At 43.2% G+C, this 15,363-nt stretch overlaps 52 non-coding genes across 52 annotated transcripts; all 52 read left to right on the forward strand.

Moving 5' to 3' along the window:
- Positions 1-700: 700 nt before the first annotated feature.
- On the forward strand, positions 701-773 carry TRNAF-GAA (transfer RNA phenylalanine (anticodon GAA)). The gene has a single exon. It is a non-coding gene; the product is annotated as a tRNA-Phe (tRNA).
- Positions 774-851: 78 nt separating this feature from the next.
- Positions 852-924, forward strand: TRNAF-GAA (transfer RNA phenylalanine (anticodon GAA)). The gene has a single exon. It is a non-coding gene; the product is annotated as a tRNA-Phe (tRNA).
- A 78-nt stretch (positions 925-1,002) lies between these two features.
- Positions 1,003-1,075, forward strand: TRNAF-GAA (transfer RNA phenylalanine (anticodon GAA)). Its single transcript has one exon. It is a non-coding gene; the product is annotated as a tRNA-Phe (tRNA).
- Positions 1,076-1,152: 77 nt separating this feature from the next.
- On the forward strand, positions 1,153-1,225 carry TRNAF-GAA (transfer RNA phenylalanine (anticodon GAA)). The gene has a single exon. It is a non-coding gene; the product is annotated as a tRNA-Phe (tRNA).
- A 78-nt stretch (positions 1,226-1,303) lies between these two features.
- On the forward strand, positions 1,304-1,376 carry TRNAF-GAA (transfer RNA phenylalanine (anticodon GAA)). Its single transcript has one exon. It is a non-coding gene; the product is annotated as a tRNA-Phe (tRNA).
- A 217-nt stretch (positions 1,377-1,593) lies between these two features.
- Positions 1,594-1,666, forward strand: TRNAF-GAA (transfer RNA phenylalanine (anticodon GAA)). Its single transcript has one exon. It is a non-coding gene; the product is annotated as a tRNA-Phe (tRNA).
- Positions 1,667-1,743: 77 nt separating this feature from the next.
- Positions 1,744-1,816, forward strand: TRNAF-GAA (transfer RNA phenylalanine (anticodon GAA)). The gene has a single exon. It is a non-coding gene; the product is annotated as a tRNA-Phe (tRNA).
- A 78-nt stretch (positions 1,817-1,894) lies between these two features.
- On the forward strand, positions 1,895-1,967 carry TRNAF-GAA (transfer RNA phenylalanine (anticodon GAA)). The gene has a single exon. It is a non-coding gene; the product is annotated as a tRNA-Phe (tRNA).
- Positions 1,968-2,046: 79 nt separating this feature from the next.
- Positions 2,047-2,119, forward strand: TRNAF-GAA (transfer RNA phenylalanine (anticodon GAA)). Its single transcript has one exon. It is a non-coding gene; the product is annotated as a tRNA-Phe (tRNA).
- A 381-nt stretch (positions 2,120-2,500) lies between these two features.
- On the forward strand, positions 2,501-2,573 carry TRNAF-GAA (transfer RNA phenylalanine (anticodon GAA)). The gene has a single exon. It is a non-coding gene; the product is annotated as a tRNA-Phe (tRNA).
- A 79-nt stretch (positions 2,574-2,652) lies between these two features.
- On the forward strand, positions 2,653-2,725 carry TRNAF-GAA (transfer RNA phenylalanine (anticodon GAA)). The gene has a single exon. It is a non-coding gene; the product is annotated as a tRNA-Phe (tRNA).
- A 229-nt stretch (positions 2,726-2,954) lies between these two features.
- TRNAF-GAA (transfer RNA phenylalanine (anticodon GAA)) lies at positions 2,955-3,027 on the forward strand. Its single transcript has one exon. It is a non-coding gene; the product is annotated as a tRNA-Phe (tRNA).
- A 79-nt stretch (positions 3,028-3,106) lies between these two features.
- On the forward strand, positions 3,107-3,179 carry TRNAF-GAA (transfer RNA phenylalanine (anticodon GAA)). The gene has a single exon. It is a non-coding gene; the product is annotated as a tRNA-Phe (tRNA).
- Positions 3,180-3,407: 228 nt separating this feature from the next.
- TRNAF-GAA (transfer RNA phenylalanine (anticodon GAA)) lies at positions 3,408-3,480 on the forward strand. Its single transcript has one exon. It is a non-coding gene; the product is annotated as a tRNA-Phe (tRNA).
- A 379-nt stretch (positions 3,481-3,859) lies between these two features.
- TRNAF-GAA (transfer RNA phenylalanine (anticodon GAA)) lies at positions 3,860-3,932 on the forward strand. Its single transcript has one exon. It is a non-coding gene; the product is annotated as a tRNA-Phe (tRNA).
- Positions 3,933-4,010: 78 nt separating this feature from the next.
- On the forward strand, positions 4,011-4,083 carry TRNAF-GAA (transfer RNA phenylalanine (anticodon GAA)). The gene has a single exon. It is a non-coding gene; the product is annotated as a tRNA-Phe (tRNA).
- Positions 4,084-4,312: 229 nt separating this feature from the next.
- Positions 4,313-4,385, forward strand: TRNAF-GAA (transfer RNA phenylalanine (anticodon GAA)). Its single transcript has one exon. It is a non-coding gene; the product is annotated as a tRNA-Phe (tRNA).
- A 379-nt stretch (positions 4,386-4,764) lies between these two features.
- Positions 4,765-4,837, forward strand: TRNAF-GAA (transfer RNA phenylalanine (anticodon GAA)). Its single transcript has one exon. It is a non-coding gene; the product is annotated as a tRNA-Phe (tRNA).
- Positions 4,838-4,915: 78 nt separating this feature from the next.
- Positions 4,916-4,988, forward strand: TRNAF-GAA (transfer RNA phenylalanine (anticodon GAA)). Its single transcript has one exon. It is a non-coding gene; the product is annotated as a tRNA-Phe (tRNA).
- A 229-nt stretch (positions 4,989-5,217) lies between these two features.
- On the forward strand, positions 5,218-5,290 carry TRNAF-GAA (transfer RNA phenylalanine (anticodon GAA)). The gene has a single exon. It is a non-coding gene; the product is annotated as a tRNA-Phe (tRNA).
- A 79-nt stretch (positions 5,291-5,369) lies between these two features.
- TRNAF-GAA (transfer RNA phenylalanine (anticodon GAA)) lies at positions 5,370-5,442 on the forward strand. The gene has a single exon. It is a non-coding gene; the product is annotated as a tRNA-Phe (tRNA).
- Positions 5,443-5,669: 227 nt separating this feature from the next.
- TRNAF-GAA (transfer RNA phenylalanine (anticodon GAA)) lies at positions 5,670-5,742 on the forward strand. Its single transcript has one exon. It is a non-coding gene; the product is annotated as a tRNA-Phe (tRNA).
- A 78-nt stretch (positions 5,743-5,820) lies between these two features.
- Positions 5,821-5,893, forward strand: TRNAY-GUA (transfer RNA tyrosine (anticodon GUA)). The gene has a single exon. It is a non-coding gene; the product is annotated as a tRNA-Tyr (tRNA).
- Positions 5,894-6,120: 227 nt separating this feature from the next.
- Positions 6,121-6,193, forward strand: TRNAF-GAA (transfer RNA phenylalanine (anticodon GAA)). The gene has a single exon. It is a non-coding gene; the product is annotated as a tRNA-Phe (tRNA).
- Positions 6,194-6,574: 381 nt separating this feature from the next.
- On the forward strand, positions 6,575-6,647 carry TRNAF-GAA (transfer RNA phenylalanine (anticodon GAA)). The gene has a single exon. It is a non-coding gene; the product is annotated as a tRNA-Phe (tRNA).
- A 229-nt stretch (positions 6,648-6,876) lies between these two features.
- TRNAF-GAA (transfer RNA phenylalanine (anticodon GAA)) lies at positions 6,877-6,949 on the forward strand. Its single transcript has one exon. It is a non-coding gene; the product is annotated as a tRNA-Phe (tRNA).
- Positions 6,950-7,328: 379 nt separating this feature from the next.
- Positions 7,329-7,401, forward strand: TRNAF-GAA (transfer RNA phenylalanine (anticodon GAA)). Its single transcript has one exon. It is a non-coding gene; the product is annotated as a tRNA-Phe (tRNA).
- A 380-nt stretch (positions 7,402-7,781) lies between these two features.
- Positions 7,782-7,854, forward strand: TRNAF-GAA (transfer RNA phenylalanine (anticodon GAA)). The gene has a single exon. It is a non-coding gene; the product is annotated as a tRNA-Phe (tRNA).
- A 229-nt stretch (positions 7,855-8,083) lies between these two features.
- On the forward strand, positions 8,084-8,156 carry TRNAF-GAA (transfer RNA phenylalanine (anticodon GAA)). The gene has a single exon. It is a non-coding gene; the product is annotated as a tRNA-Phe (tRNA).
- Positions 8,157-8,233: 77 nt separating this feature from the next.
- Positions 8,234-8,306, forward strand: TRNAF-GAA (transfer RNA phenylalanine (anticodon GAA)). The gene has a single exon. It is a non-coding gene; the product is annotated as a tRNA-Phe (tRNA).
- A 228-nt stretch (positions 8,307-8,534) lies between these two features.
- On the forward strand, positions 8,535-8,607 carry TRNAF-GAA (transfer RNA phenylalanine (anticodon GAA)). The gene has a single exon. It is a non-coding gene; the product is annotated as a tRNA-Phe (tRNA).
- Positions 8,608-8,685: 78 nt separating this feature from the next.
- Positions 8,686-8,758, forward strand: TRNAF-GAA (transfer RNA phenylalanine (anticodon GAA)). The gene has a single exon. It is a non-coding gene; the product is annotated as a tRNA-Phe (tRNA).
- Positions 8,759-8,835: 77 nt separating this feature from the next.
- On the forward strand, positions 8,836-8,908 carry TRNAF-GAA (transfer RNA phenylalanine (anticodon GAA)). Its single transcript has one exon. It is a non-coding gene; the product is annotated as a tRNA-Phe (tRNA).
- Positions 8,909-8,986: 78 nt separating this feature from the next.
- TRNAF-GAA (transfer RNA phenylalanine (anticodon GAA)) lies at positions 8,987-9,059 on the forward strand. Its single transcript has one exon. It is a non-coding gene; the product is annotated as a tRNA-Phe (tRNA).
- A 78-nt stretch (positions 9,060-9,137) lies between these two features.
- On the forward strand, positions 9,138-9,210 carry TRNAF-GAA (transfer RNA phenylalanine (anticodon GAA)). Its single transcript has one exon. It is a non-coding gene; the product is annotated as a tRNA-Phe (tRNA).
- A 229-nt stretch (positions 9,211-9,439) lies between these two features.
- On the forward strand, positions 9,440-9,512 carry TRNAF-GAA (transfer RNA phenylalanine (anticodon GAA)). The gene has a single exon. It is a non-coding gene; the product is annotated as a tRNA-Phe (tRNA).
- Positions 9,513-9,880: 368 nt separating this feature from the next.
- Positions 9,881-9,953, forward strand: TRNAF-GAA (transfer RNA phenylalanine (anticodon GAA)). The gene has a single exon. It is a non-coding gene; the product is annotated as a tRNA-Phe (tRNA).
- A 229-nt stretch (positions 9,954-10,182) lies between these two features.
- On the forward strand, positions 10,183-10,255 carry TRNAC-GCA (transfer RNA cysteine (anticodon GCA)). Its single transcript has one exon. It is a non-coding gene; the product is annotated as a tRNA-Cys (tRNA).
- Positions 10,256-10,937: 682 nt separating this feature from the next.
- TRNAF-GAA (transfer RNA phenylalanine (anticodon GAA)) lies at positions 10,938-11,010 on the forward strand. The gene has a single exon. It is a non-coding gene; the product is annotated as a tRNA-Phe (tRNA).
- Positions 11,011-11,389: 379 nt separating this feature from the next.
- On the forward strand, positions 11,390-11,462 carry TRNAF-GAA (transfer RNA phenylalanine (anticodon GAA)). Its single transcript has one exon. It is a non-coding gene; the product is annotated as a tRNA-Phe (tRNA).
- Positions 11,463-11,540: 78 nt separating this feature from the next.
- Positions 11,541-11,613, forward strand: TRNAF-GAA (transfer RNA phenylalanine (anticodon GAA)). The gene has a single exon. It is a non-coding gene; the product is annotated as a tRNA-Phe (tRNA).
- A 229-nt stretch (positions 11,614-11,842) lies between these two features.
- TRNAF-GAA (transfer RNA phenylalanine (anticodon GAA)) lies at positions 11,843-11,915 on the forward strand. The gene has a single exon. It is a non-coding gene; the product is annotated as a tRNA-Phe (tRNA).
- A 78-nt stretch (positions 11,916-11,993) lies between these two features.
- On the forward strand, positions 11,994-12,066 carry TRNAC-GCA (transfer RNA cysteine (anticodon GCA)). Its single transcript has one exon. It is a non-coding gene; the product is annotated as a tRNA-Cys (tRNA).
- Positions 12,067-12,295: 229 nt separating this feature from the next.
- On the forward strand, positions 12,296-12,368 carry TRNAF-GAA (transfer RNA phenylalanine (anticodon GAA)). The gene has a single exon. It is a non-coding gene; the product is annotated as a tRNA-Phe (tRNA).
- Positions 12,369-13,050: 682 nt separating this feature from the next.
- Positions 13,051-13,123, forward strand: TRNAF-GAA (transfer RNA phenylalanine (anticodon GAA)). Its single transcript has one exon. It is a non-coding gene; the product is annotated as a tRNA-Phe (tRNA).
- A 229-nt stretch (positions 13,124-13,352) lies between these two features.
- On the forward strand, positions 13,353-13,425 carry TRNAF-GAA (transfer RNA phenylalanine (anticodon GAA)). The gene has a single exon. It is a non-coding gene; the product is annotated as a tRNA-Phe (tRNA).
- A 229-nt stretch (positions 13,426-13,654) lies between these two features.
- On the forward strand, positions 13,655-13,727 carry TRNAF-GAA (transfer RNA phenylalanine (anticodon GAA)). Its single transcript has one exon. It is a non-coding gene; the product is annotated as a tRNA-Phe (tRNA).
- Positions 13,728-13,805: 78 nt separating this feature from the next.
- Positions 13,806-13,878, forward strand: TRNAC-GCA (transfer RNA cysteine (anticodon GCA)). Its single transcript has one exon. It is a non-coding gene; the product is annotated as a tRNA-Cys (tRNA).
- A 78-nt stretch (positions 13,879-13,956) lies between these two features.
- Positions 13,957-14,029, forward strand: TRNAF-GAA (transfer RNA phenylalanine (anticodon GAA)). The gene has a single exon. It is a non-coding gene; the product is annotated as a tRNA-Phe (tRNA).
- A 78-nt stretch (positions 14,030-14,107) lies between these two features.
- TRNAC-GCA (transfer RNA cysteine (anticodon GCA)) lies at positions 14,108-14,180 on the forward strand. Its single transcript has one exon. It is a non-coding gene; the product is annotated as a tRNA-Cys (tRNA).
- A 229-nt stretch (positions 14,181-14,409) lies between these two features.
- Positions 14,410-14,482, forward strand: TRNAF-GAA (transfer RNA phenylalanine (anticodon GAA)). The gene has a single exon. It is a non-coding gene; the product is annotated as a tRNA-Phe (tRNA).
- Positions 14,483-15,164: 682 nt separating this feature from the next.
- On the forward strand, positions 15,165-15,237 carry TRNAF-GAA (transfer RNA phenylalanine (anticodon GAA)). The gene has a single exon. It is a non-coding gene; the product is annotated as a tRNA-Phe (tRNA).
- Positions 15,238-15,363: the final 126 nt, after the last annotated feature.

Genomic DNA, 15,363 nt, shown 5'->3' on the forward strand with positions numbered 1-15,363 from the left:
TTTGATCCCGGTTTTCGGCAACAAGAAAGGCTTTTGGGTCGCATACATTAAAGTAAACTGTTTTCCTATGTAAAGTTTCCCTGTTTGCGTGAAAAAGAGCCGAAATAGCTCAGTTGGGAGAGCGTTAGACTGAAGATCTAAAGGTCCCTGGTTCGATCCCGAGTTTCGGAAACACGAAAGCGTTATGGGTCGTGTACATTAAAGAAAGCTGTTTTCCAAAGGAAAGTTTCCCTGGTTGCATGAAAAAGAGCCGAAATAGCTCAGTTGGGAGAGCGTTAGACTGAAGATCTAATGGTCCCTGGTTCGATCTCGGGTTTCGGCAATATGAAATCTTTTTGGATCGTGTATCTTAAAGTAAATTATTTCCAAAGGAAAGTTTCCCTGGTAGCATGAAATAGAGCCGAAATAGCTCAGTTGGGAGAGCGTTAGACTGAAGATCTAAAGGTCCCTGGTTCGATCCCGAGTTTCGGAAACACGAAAGCGTTATGGGTCGTGTACATTAAAGAAAGCTGTTTTCCAAAGGAAAGTTTCCCTGGTTGCATGAAAAAGAGCCGAAATAACTCAGTTTTGAGAGCGTTAGACTGAAGATCTAATGGTCCCTGGTTCGATCTCAGGTTTCGGCAATATGAAATCTTTTTGGATCGTGTATCTTAAAGTAAATTATTTCCAAAGGAAAGTTTCCCTGGATGCATGAAAAAGAGCCGAAATAGCTCAGTTGAGAGAGCGTTAGACTGAAGATCTAAAGGTCCCTGGTTCGATCCCGGGTTTCGGCAACAAGAAAGGCTTTTGGGTCGTTTACATTAAAGTAAACCGTTTTCCTATGCAAAGTTTCCCTGGTTGCGTGAAAAAGAGGCGAAATAGCTCAGTTGGGAGAGCGTTAGACTGAAGATCTAAAGGTCCCTGGTTCGATCCCGGGTTTCGGCAACAAGAAAGGCTTTTGGGTCGTATACATTAAAGTAAACTGTTTTCCTATGTAAAAATTCCCTGTTTGCGTGAAAAAGAGCCGAAATAGCTCAGTTGGGAGAGCGTTAGACTGAAGATCTAAAGGTCCCTGGTTCGATCCCGGGTTTCGGCAATATGAAATCTTTTTGGATCATGTATCTTAAAGTAAATTATTTCCAAAGGAAAGTTTCCCTGGTCGCAAGAAGAAGAGCCGAAATAGCTCAGTTGGGAGAGCGTTAGACTGAAGATCTAAAGGTCCCTGGTTCGATCCCGGGTTTGGGCAACAAGAAAGGCTTTTGGGTCGTTTACATTAAAGTAAACTGTTTTCCTATGCAAAGTTTGCCTGGTTGCGTGAAAAAGAGGCGAAATAGCTCAGTTGGGAGAGCGTTAGACTGAAGATCTAAAGGTCCCTGGTTCGATCCCGGGTTTCGGCAACACGAGTGCTTTTTTAGGTCGTGTTTTTTAAAGAAATTATTTGCTTCAGTAAAGTTTCCCTGTTTGCACGAAAGAGAGCCGAAATAGCTCAGTTGGGAGAGCGTTAGACTGAAGATCTAAAGGTCCCGGGTTTCGGCAACAAGAAAGGCTTTTGGGTCGTATACATTAAAGTAAACTGTTTTCCTATGTAAAGTTTCCCTGTTAGCGTGACAAAGAGCCGAAATAGCTCAGTTGGGAGAGCGTTGGACTGAAGATCTAAAGGTCCCTGGTTCGATCCCGGGTTTCGGCAATATGAATTCTTTTTGGATCATGTATCTTAAGGTAAATTATTTCCAAAGGAAAGTTTCCCTGGTCGCAAGAAGAAGAGCCGAAATAGCTCAGTTGGGAGAGCGTTAGACTGAAGATCTAAAGGTCCCTGGTTCGATCCTGGGTTTCGGCAACAAGAAAGACTTTTGGGTCGTATGCATTAAAGTAAACTGTTTTCCTATGTAAAGTTTCCCTGTTTGCGTGAAAAAGAGCCGAAATAGCTCAGTTGGGAGAGCGTTAGACTGAAGATCTAAAGGTCCCTGGTTCGATCCCGGGTTTCGGCAACACGAGTGCTTTTTTGGGTCGTGTATCTTAAAGTAAATAATTTGCTTCAGTAAAGTTTCCCTGTTTGCACGAAAGAGAGCCGAAATAGCTCAGTTGGGAGAGCGTTAGACTGAAGATCTAAAGGTCCCTGGTTCGATCCCGGGTTTCGGCAACACGAGTGCTTTTTTGGGTCGTGTATCTTAAAGTAAATTATTTGCTTCAGTAAAGTTTCCCTGTTTGCACGAAAGAGAGCCGAAATAGGTCAGTTAGGAGAGCGTTAGACTGAAGATCTAAAGATCCCTGGTTCGATCCCGGGTTTCGGCAACAAGAAAGGCTTTTGGGTCGTATACATTAAAGTAAACTGTTTTCCTATGCAAAGTTTCCCTGTTTGCGTGAAAAAGAGCCGAAATAGCTCAGTTGGGAGAGCGTTAGACTGAAGATCTAAAGGTCCCAAGTTCGATCCCGGGTTTCGGCAATATGAAATCTTTTTGGATCATGTTTCTTAAAGTAAATTATTTCCTCCAGGAAAGTTTCCCTGGTTGCATGAAATAGAGCCAAAATAGCTCAGTTGGGAGAGCGTTAGACTGAAGATCTAAAGGTCCCTGGTTCGATCCCGGGTTTCGGCAACACGAGTGCTTTTTTGGGTCGTGTATCTTAAAGTAAATTATTTGCTTCAGTAAAGTTTCCCTGTTTGCACGAAAGAGAGCCGAAATAGCTCAGTTGGGAGAGCGTTAGACTGAAGATCTAAAGGTCCCTGGTTCGATCCCGGGTTTCGGCAACACGAGTGCTTTTTGGGTCGTGTATCTTTAAGTAAATTATTTGCTTCAGTAAAGTTTCCTTGTTTGCATGAAAGAGAGCTGAAATACCTCAGTTGGGAGAGCGTTAGACTGAAGATCTAAAGGTCCCTGGTTCGATCCCGGGTTTCGGCAACAAGAAAGGCTTTTGGGTCGCATACATTAAAGTAAACTGTTTTCCTATGTAAAGTTTCCCTGTTTGCGTGAAAAAGAGCCGAAATAGCTCAGTTGGGAGAGCGTTAGACTGAAGATCTAAAGGTCCCTGGTTCGATCCCGGGTTTCGGCAACACGAGTGCTTTTTTGGGTCGTGTATCTTAAGGTAAATTATTTGCTTCAGTAAAGTTTCCCTGTTTGCACGAAAGGGAGCCGAAATAGCTCAGTTGGGAGAGCGTTAGACTGAAGATCTAAAGGTCCCTGGTTCGATCCCGGGTTTCGGCAACACGAGTGCTTTTTGGGTCGTGTATCTTTAAGTAAATTATTTGCTTCAGTAAAGTTTCCTTGTTTGCATGAAAGAGAGCTGAAATACCTCAGTTTTGAGAGCGTTAGACTGAAGATCTAAAGGTCCCTGGTTCGATCCCGGGTTTCGGCAACAAGAAGGCTTTTGGCTCCTATACATTAAAGTAAACTGTTTTCCTATGCAAAGTTTCCCTGTTTGCGTGAAAAAGAGCCGAAATAGCTCAGTTGGGAGAGCGTTAGACTGAAGATCTAAAGGTCCCAGGTTCGATCCCGGGTTTCGGCAATATGAAATCTTTTTGGATCATGTATCTTAAAGTAAATTATTTCCTCCAGGAAAGTTTCCCTGGTAGCATGAAATAGAGCCGAAATAGCTCAGTTGGGAGAGCGTTAGACTGAAGATCTAAAGGTCCCTGGTTCGATCCCGAGTTTCGGAAACACGAAAGCGTTATGGGTCGTGTACATTAAAGAAAGCTGTTTTCCAAAGGAAAGTTTCCCTGGTTGCATGAAAAAGAGCCGAAATAGCTCAGTTGGGAGAGCGTTAGACTGAAGACCTAAAGGTCCCTGGTTCGATCTCGGGTTTCGGCAATATGAAATCTTTTTGGATCGTGTATCTTAAAGTAAATTATTTCCAAAGGAAAGTTTCCCTGGTTGCATGAAAAAGAGCCGAAATAGCTCAGTTGAGAGAGCGTTAGACTGAAGATCTAAAGGTCCCTGGTTCGATCCCGGGTTTCGGCAACAAGAAAGGCTTTTGGGTCGTTTACATTAAAGTAAACTGTTTTCCTATGCAAAGTTTCCCTGGCTGCGTGAAAAAGAGGCGAAATAGCTCAGTTGGGAGAGCGTTAGACTGAAGATCTAAAGGTCCCTGGTTCGATCCCGGGTTTCGGCAACACGAGTGCTTTTTGGGTCGTGTATCTTTAAGTAAATTATTTGCTTCAGTAAAGTTTCCTTGTTTGCATGAAAGAGAGCTGAAATACCTCAGTTGGGAGAGCGTTAGACTGAAGATCTAAAGGTCCCTGGTTCGATCCCGGGTTTCGGCAACAAGAAAGGCTTTTGGGTCGCATACATTAAAGTAAACTGTTTTCCTATGTAAAGTTTCCCTGTTTGCGTGAAAAAGAGCCGAAATAGCTCAGTTGGGAGAGCGTTAGACTGAAGATCTAAAGGTCCCAGGTTCGATCCCGGGTTTCGGCAATATGAAATCTTTTTGGATCATGTATCTTAAAGTAAATTATTTCCTCCAGGAAAGTTTCCCTGGTAGCATGAAATAGAGCCGAAATAGCTCAGTTGGGAGAGCGTTAGACTGAAGATCTAAAGGTCCCTGGTTCGATCCCGAGTTTCGGAAACACGAAAGCGTTATGGGTCGTGTACATTAAAGAAAGCTGTTTTCCAAAGGAAAGTTTCCCTGGTTGCATGAAAAAGAGCCGAAATAGCTCAGTTGGGAGAGCGTTAGACTGAAGACCTAAAGGTCCCTGGTTCGATCTCGGGTTTCGGCAATATGAAATCTTTTTGGATCGTGTATCTTAAAGTAAATTATTTCCAAAGGAAAGTTTCCCTGGTTGCATGAAAAAGAGCCGAAATAGCTCAGTTGAGAGAGCGTTAGACTGAAGATCTAAAGGTCCCTGGTTCGATCCCGGGTTTCGGCAACAAGAAAGGCTTTTGGGTCGTTTACATTAAAGTAAACTGTTTTCCTATGCAAAGTTTCCCTGGCTGCGTGAAAAAGAGGCGAAATAGCTCAGTTGGGAGAGCGTTAGACTGAAGATCTAAAGGTCCCTGGTTCGATCCCGGGTTTCGGCAACACGAGTGCTTTTTGGGTCGTGTATCTTTAAGTAAATTATTTGCTTCAGTAAAGTTTCCTTGTTTGCATGAAAGAGAGCTGAAATACCTCAGTTGGGAGAGCGTTAGACTGAAGATCTAAAGGTCCCTGGTTCGATCCCGGGTTTCGGCAACAAGAAAGGCTTTTGGGTCGCATACATTAAAGTAAACTGTTTTCCTATGTAAAGTTTCCCTGTTTGCGTGAAAAAGAGCCGAAATAGCTCAGTTGGGAGAGCGTTAGACTGAAGATCTAAAGGTCCCTGGTTCGATCCCGGGTTTCGGCAACACAAGTGCTTTTTTGGGTCGTGTAACTTAAAGTAAATTATTTGCTTCAGTAAAGTTTCCCTGTTTGCACGAAAGAGAGCCGAAATAGCTCAGTTGGGAGAGCGTTAGACTGAAGATCTAAAGGTCCCTGGTTCGATCCCGGGTTTCGGCAACACGAGTGCTTTTTGGGTCGTGTATCTTAGTAAATTATTTGCTTCAGTAAAGTTTCCTTGTTTGCATGAAAGAGAGCTGAAATACCTCAGTTTTGAGAGCGTTAGACTGAAGATCTAAAGGTCCCTGGTTCGATCCCGGGTTTCGGCAACAAGAAAGGCTTTTGGGTCCTATACATTAAAGTAAACTGTTTTCCTATGCAAAGTTTCCCTGTTTGCGTGAAAAAGAGCCGAAATAGCTCAGTTGGGAGAGCGTTAGACTGAAGATCTAAAGGTCCCAGGTTCGATCCCGGGTTTCGGCAATATGAAATCTTTTTGGATCATGTATCTTAAAGTAAATTATTTCCTCCAGGAAAGTTTCCCTGGTAGCATGAAATAGAGCCGAAATAGCTCAGTTGGGAGAGCGTTAGACTGTAGATCTAAAGGTCCCTGGTTCGATCCCGAGTTTCGGAAACACGAAAGCGTTATGGGTCGTGTACATTAAAGAAAGCTGTTTTCCAAAGGAAAGTTTCCCTGGTTGCATGAAAAGAGCCGAAATAGCTCAGTTGGGAGAGCGTTAGACTGAAGATCTAAAGGTCCCTGGTTCGATCTCGGGTTTCGGCAATATGAAATCTTTTTGGATCGTGTATCTTAAAGTAAATTATTTCCAAAGGAAAGTTACCCTGGATGCATGAAAAAGAGCCGAAATAGCTCAGTTGAGAGAGCGTTAGACTGAAGATCTAAAGGTCCCTGGTTCGATCCCGGGTTTCGGCAACAAGAAAGGCTTTTGGGTCGTTTACATTAAAGTAAACTGTTTTCCTATGCAAAGTTTCCCTGGCTGCGTGAAAAAGAGGCGAAATAGCTCAGTTGGGAGAGCGTTAGACTGAAGATCTAAAGGTCCCTGGTTCGATCCCGGGTTTTGGCAACAAGAAAGGCTTTTGGGTCGCATACATTAAAGTAAACTGTTTTCCTATGTAAAGTTTCCCTGTTTGCGTGAAAAAGAGCCGAAATAGCTCAGTTGGGAGAGCGTTAGACTGAAGATCTAAAGGTCCCTGGTTCGTTCCCGGGTTTCGGCAACACAAGTGCTTTTTTGGGTCGTGTATCTTAAAGTAAATTATTTGCTTCAGTAAAGTTTCCCTGTTTGCACGAAAGAGAGCCGAAATAGCTCAGTTGGGAGAGCGTTAGACTGAAGATCTAAAGGTCCCTGGTTCGATCCCGGGTTTCGGCAACACGAGTGCTTTTTGGGTCGTGTATCTTTAAGTAAATTATTTGCTTCAGTAAAGTTTCCTTGTTTGCATGAAAGAGAGCTGAAATACCTCAGTTTTGAGAGCGTTAGACTGAAGATCTAAAGGTCCCTGGTTCGATCCCGGGTTTCGGCAACAAGAAAGGCTTTTGGGTCCTATACATTAAAGTAAACTGTTTTCCTATGCAAAGTTTCCCTGTTTGCGTGAAAAAGAGCCGAAATAGCTCAGTTGGGAGAGCGTTAGACTGAAGATCTAAAGGTCCCAGGTTCGATCCCGGGTTTCGGCAATATGAAATCTTTTTGGATCATGTATCTTAAAGTAAATTATTTCCTCCAGGAAAGTTTCCCTGGTAGCATGAAATAGAGCCGAAATAGCTCAGTTGGGAGAGCGTTAGACTGAAGATCTAAAGGTCCCTGGTTCGATCCCGAGTTTCGGAAACACGAAAGCGTTATGGGTCGTGTACATTAAAGAAAGCTGTTTTCCAAAGGAAAGTTTCCCTGGTTGCATGAAAAAGAGCCGAAATAGCTCAGTTGGGAGAGCGTTAGACTGAAGATCTAAAGGTCCCTGGTTCGATCTCGGGTTTCGGCAATATGAAATCTTTTTGGATCGTGTATCTAAAAGTAAATTATTTCCAAAGGAAAGTTTCCCTGGATGCATGAAAAAGAGCCGAAATAGCTCAGTTGAGAGAGCGTTAGACTGAAGATCTAAAGGTCCCTGGTTCGATCCCGGGTTTCGGCAACAAGAAAGGCTTTTGCGTCGTTTACATTAAAGTAAGATGTTTTCATATGCAAAGTTTCCCTGGTTGCGTGAAAAAGAGGCGAAATAGCTCAGTTGGGAGAGCGTTAGACTGAAGATCTAAATGTCCCTGGTTCGATCCCGGGTTTCGGCAACACGAGTGCTTTTTGGGTCGTGTATCTTTAAGTAAATTATTTGCTTCAGTAAAGTTTCCTTGTTTGCATGAAAGAGAGCTGAAATACCTCAGTTGGGAGAGCTTTAGACTGAAGATCTAAAGGTCCCTGGTTCGATCCCGGGTTTCGGCAACAAGAAAGGCTTTTGGGTCGCATACATTAAAGTAAACTGTTTTCCTATGTAAAGTTTCCCTGTTTGCGTGAAAAAGAGCCGAAATAGCTCAGTTGGGAGAGCGTTAGACTGAAGATCTAAATGTCCCTGGTTCGATCCCGGGTTTCGGCAACACGAGTGCTTTTTGGGTCGTGGATCTTTAAGTAAATTATTTGCTTCAGTAAAGTTTTCTTGTTTGCATGAAAGAGAGCTGAAATACCTCATTTGGGAGAGCGTTAGACTGAAGATCTAAAGGTCCCTGGTTCGATCCCGGGTTTCGGCAAGAAGAAAGGCTTTTGGGTCGTATACATTAAAGTAAACTGTTTTCCTATGTAAAGTTTCCCTGTTTGCGTGCAAAAGAGCCGAAATAGCTCAGTTGGGAGAGCGTTAGACTGAAGATCTAAAGGTCCCTGGTTCGATCCCGGGTTTCGGCAATATGAAATCTTTTTGGATCATGTATCTTAAAGTAAATTATTTCCAAAGAAAAGTTTCCCTGGTCGCAAGAAAAAGAGCCGAAATAGCTCAGTTGGGAGAGCGTTAGACTGAAGATCTAAAGGTCCCTGGTTCGATCCCGGGTTTCGGCAAGAAGAAAGGCATTTGGGTCGTATACATTAAAGTAAACTGTTTTCCTATGTAAAGTTTCCCTGTTTGCGTGAAAAAGAGCCGAAATAGCTCAGTTGGGAGAGCGTTAGACTGAAGAGCTAAAGGTCCCTGGTTCGATCCCGGGTTTCGGCAATATGAAATTTTTTTGGATCATGTATCTTAAAGTAAATTATTTCCAAAGGAAAGTTTCCCTGGTCGCAAGAAGAAGAGCCGAAATAGCTCAGTTGGGAGAGCGTTAGACTGAAGATCTAAAGGTCCCTGGTTCGATCCCGGGTTTGGGCAACAAGAAAGGCTTTTGGGTCGTATACATTAAAGTAAATTGTTTTCCTATGTAAAGTTTCCCTGTTTGCGTGAAAAAGAGCCGAAATAGCTCAGTTGGGAGAGCGTTAGACTGAAGATCTAAAGGTCCCTGGTTCGATCCCGGGTTTCGGCAATATGAAATTTTTTTGGATCATGTATCTTAAAGTAAATTATTTCCAAAGGAAAGTTTCCCTGGTCGCAAGAAGAAGAGCCGAAATAGCTCAGTTGGGAGAGCGTTAGACTGAAGATCTAAAGGTCCCTGGTTCGATCCCGGGTTTGGGCAACAAGAAAGGCTTTTGGGTCGTATACATTAAAGTAAATTGTTTTCCTATGTAAAGTTTCCCTGTTTGCGTGAAAAAGAGCCGAAATAGCTCAGTTGGGAGAGCGTTAGACTGAAGATCTAAAGGTCCCTGGTTCGATCCCGGGTTTCGGCAACACGAGTGCTTTTTTGGGTCGTGTATCTTAAAGTAAATTATTTGCTTCAGTAAAGTTTCCCTGTTTGCACGAAAAGAGCCGAAATAGCTCAGTTGGGAGAGCGTTAGACTGAAGATCTAAAGGTCCCTGGTTCGATCCCGGGTTTCGGCAACACGAGTGCTTTTTGGGTTGTGTATCTTTAAGTAAATTATTTGCTTCAGTAAAGTTTTCTTGTTTGCATGAAAGAGAGCTGAAATACCTAAGTTGGGAGAGCGTTAGACTGAAGATCTAAAGGTCCCTGGTTCGATCCCGGGTTTCGGCAACAAGAAAGGCTTTTGGGTCGTATACATTAAAGTAAACTGTTTTCCTATGTAAAGTTTCCCTGTTTGCTTGAAAAAGAGCCGAAATAGCTCAGTTGGGAGAGCGTTAGACTGAAGATCTAAAGGTCCCTGGTTCGATCCCGGGTTTCGGCAATGTGAAATTTTTTTGGATCATGTATCTTAAAGTAAATTATTTCCAAAGGAAAGTTTCCCTGGTCGCAAGAAGAAGAGCCGAAATAGCTCAGTTGGGAGAGTGTTAGACTGAAGATCTAAAGGTCCCTGGTTCGATCCCGGGTTTGGGCAACAAGAAAGGCTTTTGGGTCGTATACATTAAAGTAAATTGTTTTCCTATGTAAAGTTTCCCTGTTTGCGTTAAAAAGAGCCGAAATAGCTCAGTTGGGAGAGCGTTAGACTGAAGATCTAAAGGTCCCGGGTTTCGGCAACACGAGTGCTTTTTTGGGTCGTGTATCTTAAAGTAAATTATTTGCTTCAGTAAAGTTTCCCTGTTTGCACGAAAGAGAGCCGAAATAGCTCAGTTGGGAGAGCGTTAGACTGAAGATCTAAAGATCCCTGGTTCGATCCCGGGTTTCGGCAACACGAGTGCTTTTTGGGTCGTGTATCTTTAAGTAAATTATTTGCTTCAGTAAAGTTTCCTTGTTTGCATGAAAGAGAGCTGAAATACCTCAGTTTGGAGAGCGTTAGACTGAAGATCTAAATTTCCCTGGTTCGATCCCGGGTTTCGGCAACAAGAAAGGCTTTTGGGTCGTGTACATTAAAGTAAACTGTTTTCCTATGCAAAGTTTCCCTGTTTGCGTGAAAAAGAGCCGAAATAGCTCAGTTGGGAGAGCGTTAGACTGCAGATCTAAAGGTCCCAGGTTCGATCCCGGGTTTCGGCAATATGAAATCTTTTTGGATCATGTATCTTAAAGTAAATTATTTCCTCCAGGAAAGTTTCTCTGGTAGCATGAAATAGAGCCGAAATAGCTCAGTTGGGAGAGCGTTAGACTGAAGATCTAAAGGTCCCTGGTTCGATCCCGAGTTTCGGAAACACGAAATCGTTATGGGTCGTGTACATTAATGAAAGCTGTTTTCCAAAGGAAAGTTTCCCTGGTTGCATGAAAAAGAGCCGAAATAGCTCAGTTGGGAGAGCGTTAGACTGAAGATCTAAAGGTCCCTGGTTCTATCCCGGGTTTCGGCAACAAGAAAGGCTTTTGGGTCGTATACATTAAAGTAAACTGTTTTCCTATGCAAAGTTACCCTGGTTACGTGAATAAGCGCCGAAATAGCTCAGTTGGGAGAGCGTTAGAATGAAGATCTAAAGGTCCCTGGTTCGATCCCGGTTTTCGGCAATATGAAATCTTTTTGGATCGTGTATCTTAAAGTAAATTATTTCCAAAGGAAAGTTTCCCTGGATGCATGAAAAAGAGCCGAAATAGCTCAGTTGAGAGAGCGTTAGACTGAAGATCTAAAGGTCCCTGGTTCGATCCCGGGTTTTGGCAAGACGAGCGCTTTTTTGGGTCGTGTATCTTAAAGTAAATTATTGGCTTCAGTAAAGTTTCCCTGTTTGCACGAAAGAGAGCCGAAATAGCTCAGTTGGGAGAGCGTTAGACTGAAGATCTAAAGGTCCCTGGTTCGATCCCGGGTTTTGGCAACACGAGTGCTTTTTGGGTCGTGTATCTTTAAGTAAATTATTTGCTTCAGTAAAGTTTCCTTGTTTGCATGAAAGCGAGCTGAAATACCTCAGTTGGGAGAGCGTTAGACTGAAGATCTAAAGGTCCCTGGTTTGATCCCGGGTTTCGGCAACAAGAAAGGCTTTTGGTTCGTATACATTAAAGTAAACTGTTTTCCTATGTAAAGTTTCCCTGTTTGCGTGAAAAAGAGCCGAAATAGATCAGTTGGGAGAGCGTTAGACTGAAGATCTAAAGGTCCCTGGTTCGATCCCGGGTTTCGGCAATATGAAATCTTTTTGGATCATGTATCTTAAAGTAAATTATTTCCAAAGGAAAGTTTCCCTGGTCGCAAGAAGAAGAGCCGAAATAGCTCAGTTGGGAGAGCGTTAGACTGAAGATCTAAAGGTCCCTGGTTCGATCCCGGGTTTCGGCAACAAGAAAGGCTTTTGGGTCGTATACATTAAAGTAAACTGTTTTCCTATGTAAAAATTCCCTGTTTGCGTGAAAAAGAGCCGAAATAGCTCAGTTGGGAGAGCGTTAGACTGAAGATCTAAAGGTCCCTGGTTCGATCCCGGGTTTCGGCAATATGAAATCTTTTTGGATCATGTATCTTAAAGTAAATTATTTCCAAAGGAAAGTTTCCCTGGTCGCAAGAAGAAGAGCCGAAATAGCTCAGTTGGGAGAGCGTTAGACTGAAGATCTGAAGGTCCCTGGTTCGATCCCGGGTTTGGGCAACACGAGTGCTTTTTTGGGTCGTGTATCTTAAAGTAAATTATTTGCTTCAGTAAAGTTTCCCTGTTTGCACGAAAGAGAGCCGAAATAGCTCAGTTGGGAGAGCGTTAGACTGAAGATCTAAAGGTCCCTGGTTCGATCCCGGGTTTCGGCAACAAGAAAGGCTTTTGGGTCGTATACATTAAAGTAAACTGTTTTCCTATGCAAAGTTTCCCTGTTTGCGTGAAAAAGAGCCGAAATAGCTCAGTTGGGAGAGCGTTAGACTGCAGATCTAAAGGTCCCAGGTTCGATCCCGGGTTTCGGCAATATGAAATCTTTTTGGATCGTGTATCTTAAAGTAAATTATTTCCAAAGGAAAGTTTCCCTGGATGCATGAAAAAGAGCCGAAATAGCTCTGTTGAGAGAGCGTTAGACTGAAGATCTAAAGGTCCCTGGTTCGATCCCGGGTTTTGGCAAGACGAGCGCTTTTTTGGGTCGTGTATCTTAAAGTAAATTATTGGCTTCAGTAAAGTTTCCCTGTTTGCACGAAAGAGAGCCGAAATAGCTCAGTTGGGAGAGCGTTAGACTGAAGATCTAAAGGTCCCTGGTTCGATCCCGGGTTTCGGCAACACGAGTGCTTTTTGGGTCGTGTATCTTTAAGTAAATTATTTGCTTCAGTAAAGTTTCCTTGTTTGCATGAAAGCGAGCTGAAATACCTCAGTTGGGAGAGCGTTAGACTGAAGATCTAAAGGTCCCTGGTTCGATCCCGAGTTTCGGAAACACGAAATCGTTATGGGTCGTGTACATTAATGAAAGCTGTTTTCCAAAGGAAAGTTTCCCTGGTTGCATGAAAAAGAGCCGAAATAGCTCAGTTGGGAGAGCGTTAGACTGAAGATCTAAAGGTCCCTGGTTCTATCCCGGGTTTCGGCAACAAGAAAGGCTTTTGGGTCGTATACATTAAAGTAAACTGTTTTCCTATGCAAAGTTACCCTGGTTACGTGAATAAGCGCCGAAATAGCTCAGTTGGGAGAGCGTTAGAATGAAGATCTAAAGGTCCCTGGTTCGATCCCGGTTTTCGGCAATATGAAATCTTTTTGGATCGTGTATCTTAAAGTAAATTATTTCCAAAGGAAAGTTTCCCTGGATGCATGAAAAAGAGCCGAAATAGCTCAGTTGAGAGAGCGTTAGACTGAAGATCTAAAGGTCCCTGGTTCGATCCCGGGTTTTGGCAAGACGAGCGCTTTTTTGGGTCGTGTATCTTAAAGTAAATTATTGGCTTCAGTAAAGTTTCCCTGTTTGCACGAAAGAGAGCCGAAATAGCTCAGTTGGGAGAGCGTTAGACTGAAGATCTAAAGGTCCCTGGTTCGATCCCGGGTTTCGGCAACACGAGTGCTTTTTGGGTCGTGTATCTTTAAGTAAATTATTTGCTTCAGTAAAGTTTCCTTGTTTGCATGAAAGCGAGCTGAAATACCTCAGTTGGGAGAGCGTTAGACTGAAGATCTAAAGGTCCCTGGTTCGATCCCGGGTTTCGGCAACAAGAAAGGCTTTTGGGTCGTATACATTAAAGTAAACTGTTTTCCTATGTAAAAATTCCCTGTTTGCGTGAAAAAGAGCCGAAATAGCTCAGTTGGGAGAGCGTTAGACTGAAGATCTAAAGGTCCCTGGTTCGATCCCGGGTTTCGGCAATATGAAATCTTTTTGGATCATGTATCTTAAAGTAAATTATTTCCAAAGGAAAGTTTCCCTGGTCGCAAGAAGAAGAGCCGAAATAGCTCAGTTGGGAGAGCGTTAGACTGAAGATCTGAAGGTCCCTGGTTCGATCCCGGGTTTGGGCAACACGAGTGCTTTTTTGGGTCGTGTATCTTAAAGTAAATTATTTGCTTCAGTAAAGTTTCCCTGTTTGCACGAAAGAGAGCCGAAATAGCTCAGTTGGGAGAGCGTTAGACTGAAGATCTAAAGGTCCCTGGTTCGATCCCGGGTTTCGGCAACAAGAAAGGCTTTTGGGTCGTATACATTAATGTAAACTGTTTTCCTATGCAAAGTTTCCCTGTTTGCGTGACAAAGAGCCGAAATAGCTCAGTTGGGAGAGCGTTAGACTGCAGATCTAAAGGTCCCAGGTTCGATCCCGGGTTTCGGCAATATGAAATCTTTTTGGATCATGTATCTTAAAGTAAATTATTTGCTTCAGTAAAGTTTCCCTGTTTGCACGAAAGAGAGCCGAAATAGCTCAGTTGGGAGAGCGTTAGACTGAAGATCTAAAGGTCCCTGGTTCGATCCCGGGTTTCGGCAACAAGAAAGGCTTTTGGGTCGTATACATTAAAGTAAACTGTTTTCCTATGCAAAGTTTCCCTGTTTGCGTGAAAAAGAGCCGAAATAGCTCAGTTGGGAGAGCGTTAGACTGCAGATCTAAAGGTCCCAGGTTCGATCCCGGGTTTCGGCAATATGAAATCTTTTTGGATCGTGTATCTTAAAGTAAATTATTTCCAAAGGAAAGTTTCCCTGGATGCATGAAAAAGAGCCGAAATAGCTCAGTTGAGAGAGCGTTAGACTGAAGATCTAAAGGTCCCTGGTTCGATCCCGGGTTTTGGCAAGACGAGCGCTTTTTTGGGTCGTGTATCTTAAAGTAAATTATTGGCTTCAGTAAAGTTTCCCTGTTTGCACGAAAGAGAGCCGAAATAGCTCAGTTGGGAGAGCGTTAGACTGAAGATCTAAAGGTCCCTGGTTCGATCCCGGGTTTCGGCAACACGAGTGCTTTTTGGGTCGTGTATCTTTAAGTAAATTATTTGCTTCAGTAAAGTTTCCTTGTTTGCATGAAAGCGAGCTGAAATACCTCAGTTGGGAGAGCGTTAGACTGAAGATCTAAAGGTCCCTGGTTCGATCCCGAGTTTCGGAAACACGAAATCGTTATGGGTCGTGTACATTAATGAAAGCTGTTTTCCAAAGGAAAGTTTCCCTGGTTGCATGAAAAAGAGCCGAAATAGCTCAGTTGGGAGAGCGTTAGACTGAAGATCTAAAGGTCCCTGGTTCTATCCCGGGTTTCGGCAACAAGAAAGGCTTTTGGGTCGTATACATTAAAGTAAACTGTTTTCCTATGCAAAGTTACCCTGGTTACGTGAATAAGCGCCGAAATAGCTCAGTTGGGAGAGCGTTAGAATGAAGATCTAAAGGTCCCTGGTTCGATCCCGGTTTTCGGCAATATGAAATCTTTTTGGATCGTGTATCTTAAAGTAAATTATTTCCAAAGGAAAGTTTCCCTGGATGCATGAAAAAGAGCCGAAATAGCTCAGTTGAGAGAGCGTTAGACTGAAGATCTAAAGGTCCCTGGTTCGATCCCGGGTTTTGGCAAGACGAGCGCTTTTTTGGGTCGTGTATCTTAAAGTAAATTATTGGCTTCAGTAAAGTTTCCCTGTTTGCACGAAAGAGAGCCGAAATAGCTCAGTTGGGAGAGCGTTAGACTGAAGATCTAAAGGTCCCTGGTTCGATCCCGGGTTTCGGCAACACGAGTGCTTTTTGGGTCGTGTATCTTTAAGTAAATTATTTGCTTCAGTAAAGTTTCCTTGTTTGCATGAAAGCGAGCTGAAATACCTCAGTTGGGAGAGCGTTAGACTGAAGATCTAAAGGTC

This window comes from Phalangium opilio, unplaced genomic scaffold (genome assembly GCF_054372755.1).
Source record: "Phalangium opilio isolate 3A_F unplaced genomic scaffold, DU_Popi_V2 ptg000038l_1, whole genome shotgun sequence".
Lineage (NCBI taxonomy): Eukaryota > Metazoa > Arthropoda > Arachnida > Opiliones > Phalangiidae > Phalangium > Phalangium opilio.